Genomic DNA, 13,875 nt, shown 5'->3' with positions numbered 1-13,875 from the left:
ACAGTGCGGACCGTCCACCTTGTTGGACACAGAGGTCTTATAGTGTGACATGGACCCTCACCCTCCTCAGACCTTGCAATTCCTTTAAATATGTCCTTCAGTTTCCCTGACTGCCCAAACAACACTCCCAACTCATTGACCCAATCCAGAGAATTCCGGATAAATATTGAGGCAGTACAGGACCTCTGTGTAATTAGGTTAACACAGTGGGCAGCACAATGAACATAGGGAGCCAGATGTTGTATTTTTCTTACAATGGCCTGAGCTCCATTGTATTTGCCAGCCATATTTGCGGCCCCATCGTATGCTTGGCCACGCAACCCAGTGATAGGCAAGTTTAGGCGCTGCAAAACATCCATGACTACTTTTGCTAGATTTTCTCCTGTTGTCAAAGAAACCTCATAAAGACCAATAAATTCTTCACGAGGGACTAAATCCTTGTCAACATATCTCAAACACACTGCCTCTTGCTCTTTTCCAGACACGTCTCGTGTCCCATCCATCATCACAGAATACTGCAGGTATGGAAGTGATCTGATGTTTTCAACTATTTCACGTATGATCACGCTGCTGAACAAAGTCAGGATTTCATTTTGAACCATTGCTGAAGTGTATACATCCTTTCTACCACATGTCAACCACTTGGTTAGAGAGGGGTCATCCTCTGATTTGTACTTCAGAACCTGTTCAAAATTTCCCTCACCACATTCATGGCCCCTAAAAGGTAAGCCCTGCCTAGCCAACATCTGCACAGCACCAATGATTTTGAGAAGACATTCCCTTGCTTCCTCTTTGGGCAAGGACTGTTTAGCAATTAATTTTGGATCTGGTTGATTGGGCTTACTGAACTGATGGCGAGTAACAGCCACGTCTGAGTTCTCTGCTCCTCTCTCTACCATTTCATCTTCATCCTTATCCTCTCTGACCTCTCCCTCACTCTGTTCTTCTTGTCTGCCTGCTTCTTGTCTGTCTGCTTCTTGTCTGCCCGCTTCTTGTCTGCCTGCTTCGTGTCTGCCTTTTCCTCCCTCTTCATCTCTGTCTTCCTCACTCCTGGCCACATCCTCACGTACACCCCTAATCAAAACATTTGAAATGAAATTGTGAATTTGATATAAACACACCAGACACACGCCTGCACCTGGGATGGAAATAAGCACCACCTGTTGTAACCATTTTTGTTGTAATATATTTGTCCATTGGGTGGCACTCTGAGTGAATTCACACGTATATAAGGGTGATGAGATGATGAGCCAGGTGTGTATTGGGAGTAGGGAAGCACATAGTTTTTGACCGTATTGGGTCGTGCTTCAGGAGGTTAACTGGCTTTTTTATATTATGTGGAACCAAATGGAAAAGTAGCCATTACCTACAAGGTATGGAATTTGTGTGGACTTTTTCGGTGAGAAATAAACAAACAAAATGATACCACAGGATGCAATTTAAAGCAATGTTTATTTACTGAAGCGCAATAAAGAGACTATGGCATTTTAAATCCGATTGCAAAGACTTTAATGTTTACGCGTCAAATATTGCTCACTTCTATTACCAATACCAGCAGTAAAAGAAAGTTGTGGTTACACCACCCATGACACACACACACACACACACACACACACACACACACACACACACATGGCCTCTCTTCCTTCATAGACCTCTTTCACAAACTGTAACATTCATTTCATTGCTCACATGTGAACCTTCCTGTGCTCTCTCTGAAACTGATGCCTCCAGCAACTTCCTCTCATAAACAAGGGTGCAGTGGTAAAGGAATACGGTCAAACAGTTACAGCTGTGGCACTAGCAAACCTCAGTGAATATTGAAAAGTAATATCATGAAATAAATGCAAACAATATCTAATGGTAATAGGCTACTGTTGTTTAATGTCAACATTTTTCAACTTTCAGCTTTCAAATTCACTTACAGGATTTCTCTTGAAAAAGGTGTCAATCTTCTCCTGCCTCTTTCTTTTCTGCATCTTAATGATACTGGTGACAAAAAGACAGTGGTAAGCTTGATAGTGACATGGGTCTGACAGGACTGTGACTGAGACTGCTAAATTTTGCTTACTTGCGCCTTGAAAAGGGGAGATAAAAAAACAACAAAGAAAAAACGGCCACACAAAGCTTTTTCTCTGGTGGTATAAATAATGTAACAATTTACTGTTTTAATACATTAAAATAATATACACTTTTCTTTCATAATTCATCAACAGGTATGCAAACAATGACATCATTTCTCACTTTTTTCTCCTCAACAGGTACAATCAAACACAACAGGTAAGTATCCACAAAAGTATTCAGCTAATCAACAAACAATGCTCAAAATATCAAAATCAATTGCACTGGCAAATGGCAATAAACAATTTGTCCCTCCTCCTCGTCAATTCCCTGCCTTCTTCATCACAGTTACTTAATACATTGCATGCCACATACATAACCGAATTTAGCTAGCTGCTGAACAATATCCCAATTAGCAATTAGCATTAGTCTAAAAAACGAAATATAATACAGAAAACACTCGACATGTCAACAAAACATAAACAGAACATCTTCCCAAACAAATATCAAGCTTATTTAAAAACCTCGAAAGCATAAACACTCATTCAAAGTACCTGGAAAAGGGAGATGTAAATAACGATAACCATAAGTTCCCGCCTCCGCAGCACGAGCTGACCGACAAATCTAACACACCAAGAGAGGCGGGACTTAAGGCAGAACAGCCAATCATCAGTCGGTCACATTCAAAGCCGGTGTCAAGTTTGAGAGGGAGGGGAGAGGAGGCAGACGCAGCGAGCGCAGACACAGAGCGGCCAGAGAAACGGAAGAGCGACTGCTGTAAGGCGTTTGTGCAAAACTGCGGAAAAACTGCAGAAAAAGTGTGGGTGTTGAACCCTCTCACCGGGAAAAGCCACGGGTGCGACGCGCCTGCCCAGAACGGTTTGGTTACAAAAAATTTTCCATCTTTGTGTTCAGCAGAATAATTATATATTATAAAATAATCATTTTTGGGTGAACTATCCCTTTGAAAGAAATAAATATGTTCTATTCGTAAGGGAATATTCATTGTCAACATAGATCATTAATTAATCAAGATCATTTTTTCATCGTTTCTGCTGTTGGGCTCAAAGGAAGGTCGTAGGAGGGGCCTGCGGCCCTGCTATGTGTTTTCATGTAAAGTAAATAAGATGCAGTGATGGTCAGCACACATTAGTGGGGAGACTAGCAGACACTCACTGTTTCATTACTCAGAAAACAAACAGTGCTTTACAGTATTATCCTGAGACACAGCAGACCTCTATTTGTTGGGTTCCGGGGTTAGCACTCATTTGTGTGTTGTGTGTGTGAATGTCCCGAACACATGGATGTCATTTTACATGTTTTATATGTTCAAAGACAGCTCATGACCTTAGCATAGTACAAACAAATTCTGTACCTGTACTGCATTTCTGACTGAACTCATAGATGCATTACTGCATCAAAAGCTATACTGAATATGATAGATCTTACTCTGTAAATAGTGTCATTATATATACTTGGTTGCCAGAACCAATAAGCTTGTGTGGTATACAGTATAAAGATTGTTCTGATAAAACTGCACGCAAAAGCTTTCTGAAGTGGGCACCCTTCTGGAAGTTTACACAATTGATTTTAAACTGGCTAAAACTCTACAGAATCTGTGTCTACGAAGAAAGAAAAGGTTGTATTCAAGGAGAGAAGTTAGTGACACAGTGTGTCATTTTTACACAGATTGCTCCATCTACTGTGATTTCTCACAAGATCCTGACCACGGTGTGGAATATTAACAAGACTGCCTGATATCTCCCTGTGGGGCCTGACTGCTTCGGTAAGCACTGAGCAAATATTGCCCTGTCATTCCTGCAAATGGGGCTGTTGAGGCACTTGGCTGGATCAAGAAATTAGTCGAAGAAATAATTACATGTCTGTAGATCAGATGGTCAATGGCGAGGAAAAGACGGTTCGGTACACTATGTGTGCTGTTATAAATGATCTCTTAAGAACATTGTCCCAATGAGATGGAGAGCAAATAAAAACTTGCTTAAGAACGTTCCTTCTCAGATAGACACTCAGAGGAATTGTCATGATCTTGTCATGTCTTTCTTGATCTTGTGGCAGAATCACGGCAGGATCCCTTGTTATGTGTGGAGCGAGTCATTTTGACCCTTTCGGCCTTCGATACTCTCTCCGGTCCTTGTCTGTGTTCCCGCCCTTTTGTATCCCTCGTTATTGGTTGTTAATTAGTTCATGCCCCACACCTGTTCCCCTTTGATTTGTCCCCTTATTTAATGCCCCTGTGTTCTCTGTCTTGTGTTGTATCATTGTACTCTGTCGTGTTTCGTGTGGGTGAGTTCTTGGCCTGTTAAGTGTAGCTTAGTCTTGTGTAATATGTTGTAAATGTTATTTTTAGTCTTGTTTAGTGTAGTTAGTCTTTGTTCTTATTATACTCTTGTTTTACTCCCTCGTGGGTTTTTGTTTTGTGTGTTTTATTATTTATTAAAAGTCTTGTTTAACCCCTTACCCGCTGTCTGCGTTTGGGTCCTCTCTCCTTGTCTCACCTCACCCGAGATTTGTGACAGAATGATCTGACCATTCTGGACCCAGCAGACAGGGGGATCTCAGCGGGAGGGGTCGGTACTGCTGGAGGCCGCGGAGCTCCCTTCCAGGACTGAGGTTGTCGGATTCCCCTCCAGGGTTGAGGCTGCCCGTGTCCTGTTCCTGCCGCAGATCCCTGCCGGCCTCCCAGCTGGTACCCAGGCCTGTCGAGTCGACACCGTTTATGTGTTGTACTTGTTTGCTGCCCAGCTGCCAGAGAGCGCTGCCCAGCCGTCGGAGATGCTGCCCAGCTGCCAGAGAGCGCTGCCCAGCCACCGACATCCTGTCCTGTCATGTTGACATCCAGGCCTGCCCAGCCGGTGATAGCCGGCCTCCCAGTTGGCCATCCAGCCGGCGCAAGGTCCTGTCCAGCTGGCCATCCAGCCCGCGCCACGTCCAGTCCAGCCGGCCATCCAGCTGGCGCCATGTCCAGTCCAACCGGCCTTCCAGCCTGCGCCATGTGTCGTCCAGCCGGCCTTCCAGCCGGCGTCACGTACTGTCCAGCCGGCCTTCTAGCCGGCGTCACGTACAGTCCAGCCGGCCATCCAGCCGGCGCCATGTGTTGTCCAGCCGGCATTCTAGCCGGTGCCATGTACTGTCTAGCCGGCCTTCCAGCCGGTGCCATGTACTGTCCAGCCGGCCTTCCAGCCGGTGCCATGTCCTGTCTAGCCGGCCTTCCAGCCGGCGCCATGTGCTGTCCAGCCGGCCTTCAAGCCGGCGTCATGTCATTGTTTGGACTTTTTTTATGTATCATGTTTTTGCCATGTCCTGTATTATGGTTTTTGTCACAGTCTGTCTTGTCTTGTTTGTGCCTTTTGGAGCGTCAGGATATTGCTCCTTAAGGTGGGGGTTCTGTTGTGATTCTGCCTCGTCTGTCTTGATCTTGTGGTAGAATCACGGCAGGATCCCTTGTTTTATGTGGAGAGAGTCATTTAGACCCTTTCGGCCTTCGATACTCTCCGGTCCTTGTCTGTGTTCCCGCCCTTTTGTATCCCTCGTTATTGGTTGTTAATTAGTTCATGCCCCACACCTGTTCCCCTTTGATTTGTCCCCTTATTTAATGCCCCTGTGTTCTCTGTCTTGTGTCGGAACATTGTACTCTGTCGTGTTTCGTGTGGGTGAGTTCTTGTCCTGTTAAGTGTAGCTTAGTCTTGTGTAATATGTTGTTATTTTTAGTCTTGTTTAGTGTAGTTAGTCTTTGTTCTTATTATACTCTTGTTTTACTCCCTCGTGGGTTTTTGTTTTGTGTTTTATTATTTATTAAAATCATGTTTTATTTTCATTTATTAACCCCATACCCGCTGTCTGCATTTGGGTCCTCTCTCCTTGTCTCACCTCACCCGAGATTTCTGACAGGAATGTTTTATTACTTGTAGGTTGCACTTTAATAGCTCAGGAGATTTGATGGAGTTCTCAGTTTAGTATCAACTTAGTCTTGGATGTTTCTACTAGAATTCCTTAAAGGGATGGTTTACCCAAAAATGAAAATTCTGTCATGAATTCCTCACACTCTAGTTGTTCCAAACCTGTATAAATTTCTGGACGAATGCTTCTAACAGTTCTTGGACCCCATTGACTACTATAGTAGTAAGAATGGTATAGTCAAAAGTGCCCCAGAACTGTTTGCTTTCCTACATTCTTGAAAATGTCTTCTGTGTTCAACAGAACATAAAAAAAAGTAATTTTTCCTACTATGGTAGGCAATGGGGTCCAAAAACGGTTTGGTTATAAGCATTCTTCCAAATATCTTTCTAAATTTATACAGATTTGGAACAACTCGAAGGTGAATCTTTATTTTTGGGTGAACTATCCCTTTAAGAGAAATAAAAGCAGAAACAAAGACAATTGTTCAATTATGTGTAAAATGCATGTACATTGAAGAGGTTAAATAATCTGGTTTTTAGTCAATTTAATGAGAAATGTTTGGTTCATACTGAGATCTTCAATACGATTGACCTTTGATCGTTTTGACCTGTTGACAAAATGTTTATATGCGCTTCTACTTGTAAGTCGCTTTGGATAAAAGTGTCTGCCAAATGAATAAATGAATGTAAATGTGATCGCAGACTTGACAAATGTGAACTCAGTTTGTGACATTGGATGGAAAGATTTCTTTGGAGAGAAAAGTCATTTCTTTTTTTCCCCAGTAGAAATGTCTGCGATGCAGATGAGTACATAACATGAGATCATGAAAATTACATTTCATGCAGTGTGTAATGTTGCCGTGTTTGAAAGTATGCAGTCTGCCAAGTTGTAAATCCGAAGGTGAATGAATAAATTTATTGGCTTGGAAAAAAGGGAGTCGACTCTGAATCACGCAAACGAGTCGTACCTAGTCCGACTTTCGAACCGCCGCAGATTTACGTCACTACATATAGTCCCCGCCTACGTTTTGCTAGGACTGCCCGCGAAAACTTCACTCCTCTCCCCAAACACTGTAGCTCGTCAGCCTCATTCGTGGTAGACCAATCACAGCAGACTAGACCATCTGACCAATCACATCAGACTAGGCTAGCGGAAAGGAGGGGATTAGACAGATGAATCGCGAAACGAATCATTTGAGAGTCAGTCAAGAAGTAAGGTAAGATAACTGTCTATTATTACGAAATAATAGTGTTTTTACACCTTCTATGTACATAAACTTGTTGTGGGACACTACATAAACCAAAGTAGGACCTTAAAAATCTTTAGTTATGTACTCTCCATTTATTCTCTTTTATTTGTAAGGGGAAAAAAATAGAAAATTCTTATACCATATAACTGTCAGAAGAGATCTCACTTTTGCCACAAACTGAGCTCAGATTTGCTGATGAACAGATGAACGTCAATATTATTGTCATGGTTCTGCCACAAGACCAAGAAAAACATGACAAGATGAGGCAGAGCCATGACAGAATTTCATGTTTCATGTGAAGGGAGGTAATTTTGGCCCTTGTGGCTCGTCATACTCCAGGTCTCGTCATTGTTCCTGCCCTCTTGTTTCCTCGGTAGTGCTCGTTATTAGTTCATGCCCCGCACCTGTCCCCTTTTGATTTGGTCCCTTATTTAATGCCCCTTTGATCTCTATTCTGTGCTGGTTCATTGTGTGTGTTATCTGTCATTCGTCTGGTGAGTTCTTGGTCCCTGTCAAGTCTAATTTAGTTAATTGTAGTCCTTTTTATGTTATCTCAAGTCTAGTTTCAGTGTAGTTAGTCTTAGTCCTGTCATGTCGTGATCTTCCCTTGTTTTATTATGTTATCCCTTGTGGGTTTTTGTTTTGTTTTATTATTAAAATGTCTTGTTAACCCCTTACCCGCTGTCTGCACTTGGGTCCTCTGTCCATGTCTCACCCCGTGTCCATGACAATTATCCTATGCAAAAAGTCAAAGTTACCCTGTTTTTGTAATATTTCTTAGTTCATTTAGATAACTGTTTTACTCATAAATAGCATAAATCTGTGTCCTTAAATGTCATTTCTGTCTTATACTCTTCATATATTCTTAAATGTTTTGTCATTGTTGTAGGCGGTAGTGTTGGGGTGTGTTTTGCAATGTTTGACACTGTATTGGACAATAGGGGGTCCAGGTGACTCATTTTATGAAGGTACGGTCCATGTACTGTCTGCCCACAGGTGTGACCTCTCACAGTGGGGTCCATAAGGGACCTTCCATGCACACTAACCTCCCAGCATGAGGACACAGTTTACTGCTGCTCGCTGGGCTATTGATTATACATCCAAACACGATGAAGTACAACAGAGAGCACCTTAGCACTTCAATGCTTTATCGACAGCTATGCGAGCATAATTCTTAACATTTGACATCAATTTTGCTCCAGAAATTTTGTAGCGCCATCTAATAGTCATAGAAATGTGATTAAATGTATATAAATAAATCTTGTATAAATAGGTCACTTTGCCTGCTGAAAACAGTTTTGGAAAAAGGTCGTAAAAAAGAGACCACTCCACATTTTCCTTTAATAAGCATTTTTTTACACGTATGGCGGTCATTTCATTCCATTGTCTGATAAATTCCAACAAAATCACACATCAGAGGTTACAAGTCTAACTCCTAACAGCAATGGGGAAAAAATGAGAATGGAAGCTGTGATTAAAAATTAAGGTTAGAAAAAATTCTAGAGTATCTATTGACATAAATTCAATGTAATATATATAACTACATCTTAAGGGATGTATGAAGACCTCACATAATGAAGAGTTATGTTTTTATTATCTTAGAATGAGATATTTCCATCTACATACACCATAGGGTGCCCATACATGGAATTCACCATCTTAGTTCTGTGTCCGCCACCGTAGTGCTTCAAAAGGGAGGGGTGGAGTGAGCCATTGGTTGCCATTCAAAACCTCACCACTAGAAATCTCCAAATTGCTCCTTTAAATACACGTAAAAACAGTATTTTAACATTGAGGAAAAAATTATATGAACTTTCTTTTTAGTATTCAAGGTCTGAGAACATTGCATGTTTTTTATACTTTGACCAGTTTGTCCAGTTTTTATTTTCTGAAAGTAAATGCAAATAAAAAACAATGTTTTGTTTAAAAATTGAAAGAACTACTAAACTAAACTAACTAGAATTTTAGAAAAACAAAATAATTTTGTGGTATTGTATTTTTACATTATCACATATATTTTAAAAAATCGTCATATTGCTTACCTGTTTATTCTAGTCAACTAACATGATCAGCTTTATAAATATAAACAACTAGTTGCCGCATTCAAGCGCTCCAGGCACGTAGATGTGTCCGCCATCTTGGAACGCTCCACTGACGTCACTCACAGTTGACTAGAATGCCCCAACACTGCGCAGCGCAGCCATGGCTGTGAAAACCACTGGGATTTAAGTTCCCAAAAAATGGGATAACCTTTCGTTGTTGTCATGTGTTAGTGTAGCAGATAATGTTTGAGTTTACACAACAATAAATATGTTTTCATAATCATACACAGTCAGCTTGATTTTGAGTGTTAACGGACCAGCTTGCACCATTCCAATATGGCTGACGACCTACGTATAGCGGCCCATAGAAACAGATACTAATGTGGCATCTAGTTTTTTAGGAGCCTAGCATGTAGAGCAGTAAAGCTACTGTCAAGAACATAATTTCATGTTTATTGTGAGCATGCAGTGTGTGGGATGATGTCACCGATGGCCTCACATCACAAACACAATTGTAATATATGATAAAGACAAGGCCGGCTTCACGATGCTGTTTGAATGACACGTCCCTCTCCATTGACACCCACGAACAACCCACACCTGCTGCTGAAGCCTTGTACACTTTGATCCACTGCATCGTCATTGTTAAATGTCCCTGTGACGATATTGTACATTACGTACTCACTCCTCAGCGTGAGTCAGCACACTTCTCAAAGTGTTGTGATAGTAACTTGGATAGGGAGAAACCTTGACATATCTTTTCAGCTCCTCCGTGTCCATTGTGAGTCAACAAGCCCCGCCCCCATTTGTCCCAGACTCCCTCTTGTGTACTCATGAAGAGGTGTTGAAATGAACATGCTTGTAAGACCTACAGAGATGAATCACAACAATGAATCAAGCTGCCGGCCTACCTCCAGCGTTTCACTGGACAGCCAAACTGCGATTCTGATTGCACGGATGAAAGAACAACCTGTTTGATCCATGGTTGCCACGGTTTCCGGCTCATTCGTCATGGCGTATTGCGTGTGGTTCCCTGCATGCTACAGTAAAAGGAAGAGTTTGAATAAGTCAGATAATCTCCAGGCGTATAATGGACTTTACTGAATACCAGCATCATACTAAACCTCATTTAAATTTAAATTATTATTTTGATAATAGACTATTTGTTAAAAAGCAGATAAAGTTTTTAGCAGTATTTAGGAGATTTTGTCAATTTTTGTTGCTCAGATAATGTTTAAGATGATTTAAAGAGATTGTTTACTTGAAAATGAAACTTCTTTTCATTTTTAAAGGAGCAATGTGGAGATTTTAGCGGCATCTAGTGGTGAGGTTGCAAATTGCAACCAACGGCTCACTTCACCCCTCCCTTTCAAAGCACTATGACGGCTCTCACAGGACAAAGATGTCATCACAGATTTCGAGATGGCATATTTATGAAACATGCTCTGTAGAGCAGTTTGTCCATTTTGGACTTCTGTAGAGACTCCATGCAAGGGGACCTGCGGTGTATGTAGATAGAAATTACTCATTCTACGGTAATAAAAACATTGTGTAAAGTCTTTATACATCTCTGAACACATAGTTATGTATATTATATGGCATTTCTGTCAATAGATCCTACAAAATATTATACACTGGACCTTTAACTCACCTCCATTGTGTGGACACCAAACCACTGACACATTTCTCAAGATATCTTCTTATGTGTTCCACTACAATACAATTACAATATAAATGTGAAATGCTGTACTAAATATAGCAACATTCATAATCACAGTAATTGTCTGGTACAATTGGTGTCACTACATCTGAATACTTAAAGGAACAGTTCACCCAAAAATTAAAAATCTGTCTTCATTTACTCACCTTCAAGTTGTTCCAAATCTATATACATTTCTTGAAGACAGAGAAAGATATTTGGAAGAATGCTTGTAACCAACCAGTTCTTGGCCACCATTGACTACCATAGTTGAACACAAAATAAAATATTTTGAAGAAAGTAGGAAAGCAAACAGTTCTGGGCCACTTTTTTGACTACCATTGTCATTTCTCCTGTCATTTTTTCCTGTTTTTCTGACAGTGTACAGGTGGGGCTGTAGAGGAATATAAGACAACAAAGATTGTGAAACACAGTAGCATTGACCTGTGGGATTTTTACTCTATCTGTGAATGGAAGTTACAAAAACAGAACAGAGCACATGGCCATAGTACACTGATGAAAACCCCAGGAGGATAACTGTATGATGTGAAAAACAAACGTAAAACAGGCTCCATTCTTATGAACCTGGGGTTCACTCCTGCGTATAAGACAGGCCTGTCTCTGGGGATTCTCTCATCCAGGAGGACGCCATCGCTTAGCAACTTGTGTTAGTTACGGCATCTCCTGCTTGTGGTGTGACACACGGGTGCAAGACCATTTCGCAACAGAGGACCCCTGATCAGAGATGCAATTCTAGTCATATGTGTTTGTTGTACTGTATGTGTGCAGTAATGTGTGAATGATTATCATAAAGTTGATTGTTATTAATTGTCATTTGGTGATGGGCTGGATTGTATTAGATTTGTAAGGTTGACATGATCAGATGCTCAATCGAAAAACAGAAATAACAAAGTGAGTAAAAATCTATCTGTGTAAACCATCCTCATGAGACTTTATTCATCTACTATTACCACTGACTATTTTTAAACATATACATAAAAAGCAGCATCATTTTCAATCCCAAGAGCCTTGTGTGTGGTATCCGTATCAGACCATTAAGTGGAAACTTTGGAAACTTCTTAAGGCTTCATAAAACTCAGTAAGGTAAATGTTAGAGAATGTCTGGTATGAATTTGGATTCTCAAATCCATATAAGACAGAAATTGTTAACTGTCAGATTTTTAGTCCATATAAATTGTTAGTAAAATGACTCCCCCTATAGTTTTCTATTAGTCATTGCATTCTCCAATATTTCTGACTGAATAAATAAATAAAAATAATAATATATCAATAAAAGATAACCTTTGGTGTTGTTGGGGTAGTATATTTTAAGACAAAGTGATAGATTTTACGAGTATTATATGATTGTTTAATTTCTGTTTCCAGTTTCATGACAATAACAGTGTATAACAGATATATCGCTCAGCAAGAAAACAGAATTTTACCGAAAGCATCTATTATGTAAATAAAGATAAATGTGTGTGAGTTTACCACTTTAGTTCAATGTGTTTGTTTTGAAAAGTTACACAATTAAAACATTCCTCAAAAGCTTTCTAGCATTTTTCTAACAAAAGGCTGCATGTGCTATTTTAACCGCTAGATGTCAGTAAATAACCAGGGCTGTGTTGTCTGCCCTAAATCTGCGTTTGCTGTTAATTACAACGTGTTTATAAATTAATCATTCAGACATGTTTGCAATTTATTCGTCATCTATTATTCATTAGTAATTATTTAATGAACATACATAAGGAGATATTTTCCCCATGAAATACGGTTGATAAAAACATAGTAAATGTTGCAAATATTAATAAGGTAATAAAAACTTGACATAGGTCTAAACAACTGCAACAAATTGTTTTGAAATCACTGGCTATAAATGGACTCTTCCTATGTTCAAATTTAATTGCATAATTAGTTTGCTAAAAATAATAATGCATTCATATACTATAAAGATGAAAAGGCTGGCGGGTAGGGCAAAGTTCAAAGTGTATCACAGTGTGTTTCTCTTCTCACTCCTGTGCTGTCAGAGCTATTTTCCCTCTATGTGCCTGCTGGTGGTCCTAAAATGGGCCTGTTGTTGTTGAGAGGAAACTTGAAGTGACTTTGCTGTGGGCAGGTGTTTCCACTAACAGGTACATTGTGAGTTTCCTTTGATCTGACAAGGCATTTAGGACCTCTTCACAGTGCTCGACAGCCTCGGGCAGACTTCCCGCTTAAACATTTAACATTGCGATGGATATCAGAGTGGCAGTCTAGTGCATTTTCCTTTTCTGTCAGATTTTCTGCATGGTACGCTGGAAATGATCTGCAACTTGATCTGCTTTAATAAGATCTTTAGACAGACAGCCAGAGTGTTTGATTATATTATATATTTTAGTTATTTATACGTATAAATTATACTTATTTTCTGTATTAATCTCAATTTCTGAAGGGTTTCCGTTCTGCTCCACTAAACAGTTATAAAGTAAAAACAAAAACAACTTCTCGTGATGGCAAAGTGCGGATTGCAAGTAATTTTCCATCACTTACCACCACGTTAACCTACTTTACAAAGTTTGCAAGTCTGAGAGTAAACACTGAATGATCAAGAAATAATCTCCTCATCTTTAGTGATGTCTGTGCCAAGGGACTTTTCTGACTTGGCAGGGGGAACATCCCATTGCACAGTGACCCACTCGTCTGTCATCTCTGTTCCCCCAGACTCTGACTGATGCTTACACTTTGATGTCAACTGTACATTCTGATGACATTCCATCTCCTGTGTTTCATTTACAGCATTAGAAAGCATTTGGCAGCTCTCGAAATGACAACAACTGACAGTCTGGAGACCTTATGATGCGTACCAGTCATCTTTGGCATGAAAGCTATGCGGTAATGTTGTGTTCTGTTTATTTCATTTCATTTTG

General features: G+C 40.3%; 1 long non-coding RNA gene across 1 annotated transcript; it reads left to right on the top strand.

Annotated features, from left to right (window-relative positions):
• The first annotated feature begins 2,826 nt into the window (after positions 1-2,826).
• Positions 2,827-13,815, top strand: LOC130569712 (uncharacterized). Its single transcript, XR_008964876.1, has 3 exons — positions 2,827-2,940; positions 3,751-3,847; positions 13,745-13,815. It is a non-coding gene; the product is annotated as an uncharacterized LOC130569712 (long non-coding RNA).
• Positions 13,816-13,875: the final 60 nt, after the last annotated feature.

The sequence above is a fragment of the Triplophysa rosa genome, linkage group LG19 (assembly GCF_024868665.1).
Source record: "Triplophysa rosa linkage group LG19, Trosa_1v2, whole genome shotgun sequence".
In the NCBI taxonomy this organism is placed as follows: Eukaryota; Metazoa; Chordata; class Actinopteri; order Cypriniformes; family Nemacheilidae; genus Triplophysa; species Triplophysa rosa.
This window is presented reverse-complemented; position numbering and strand designations above follow the sequence as displayed.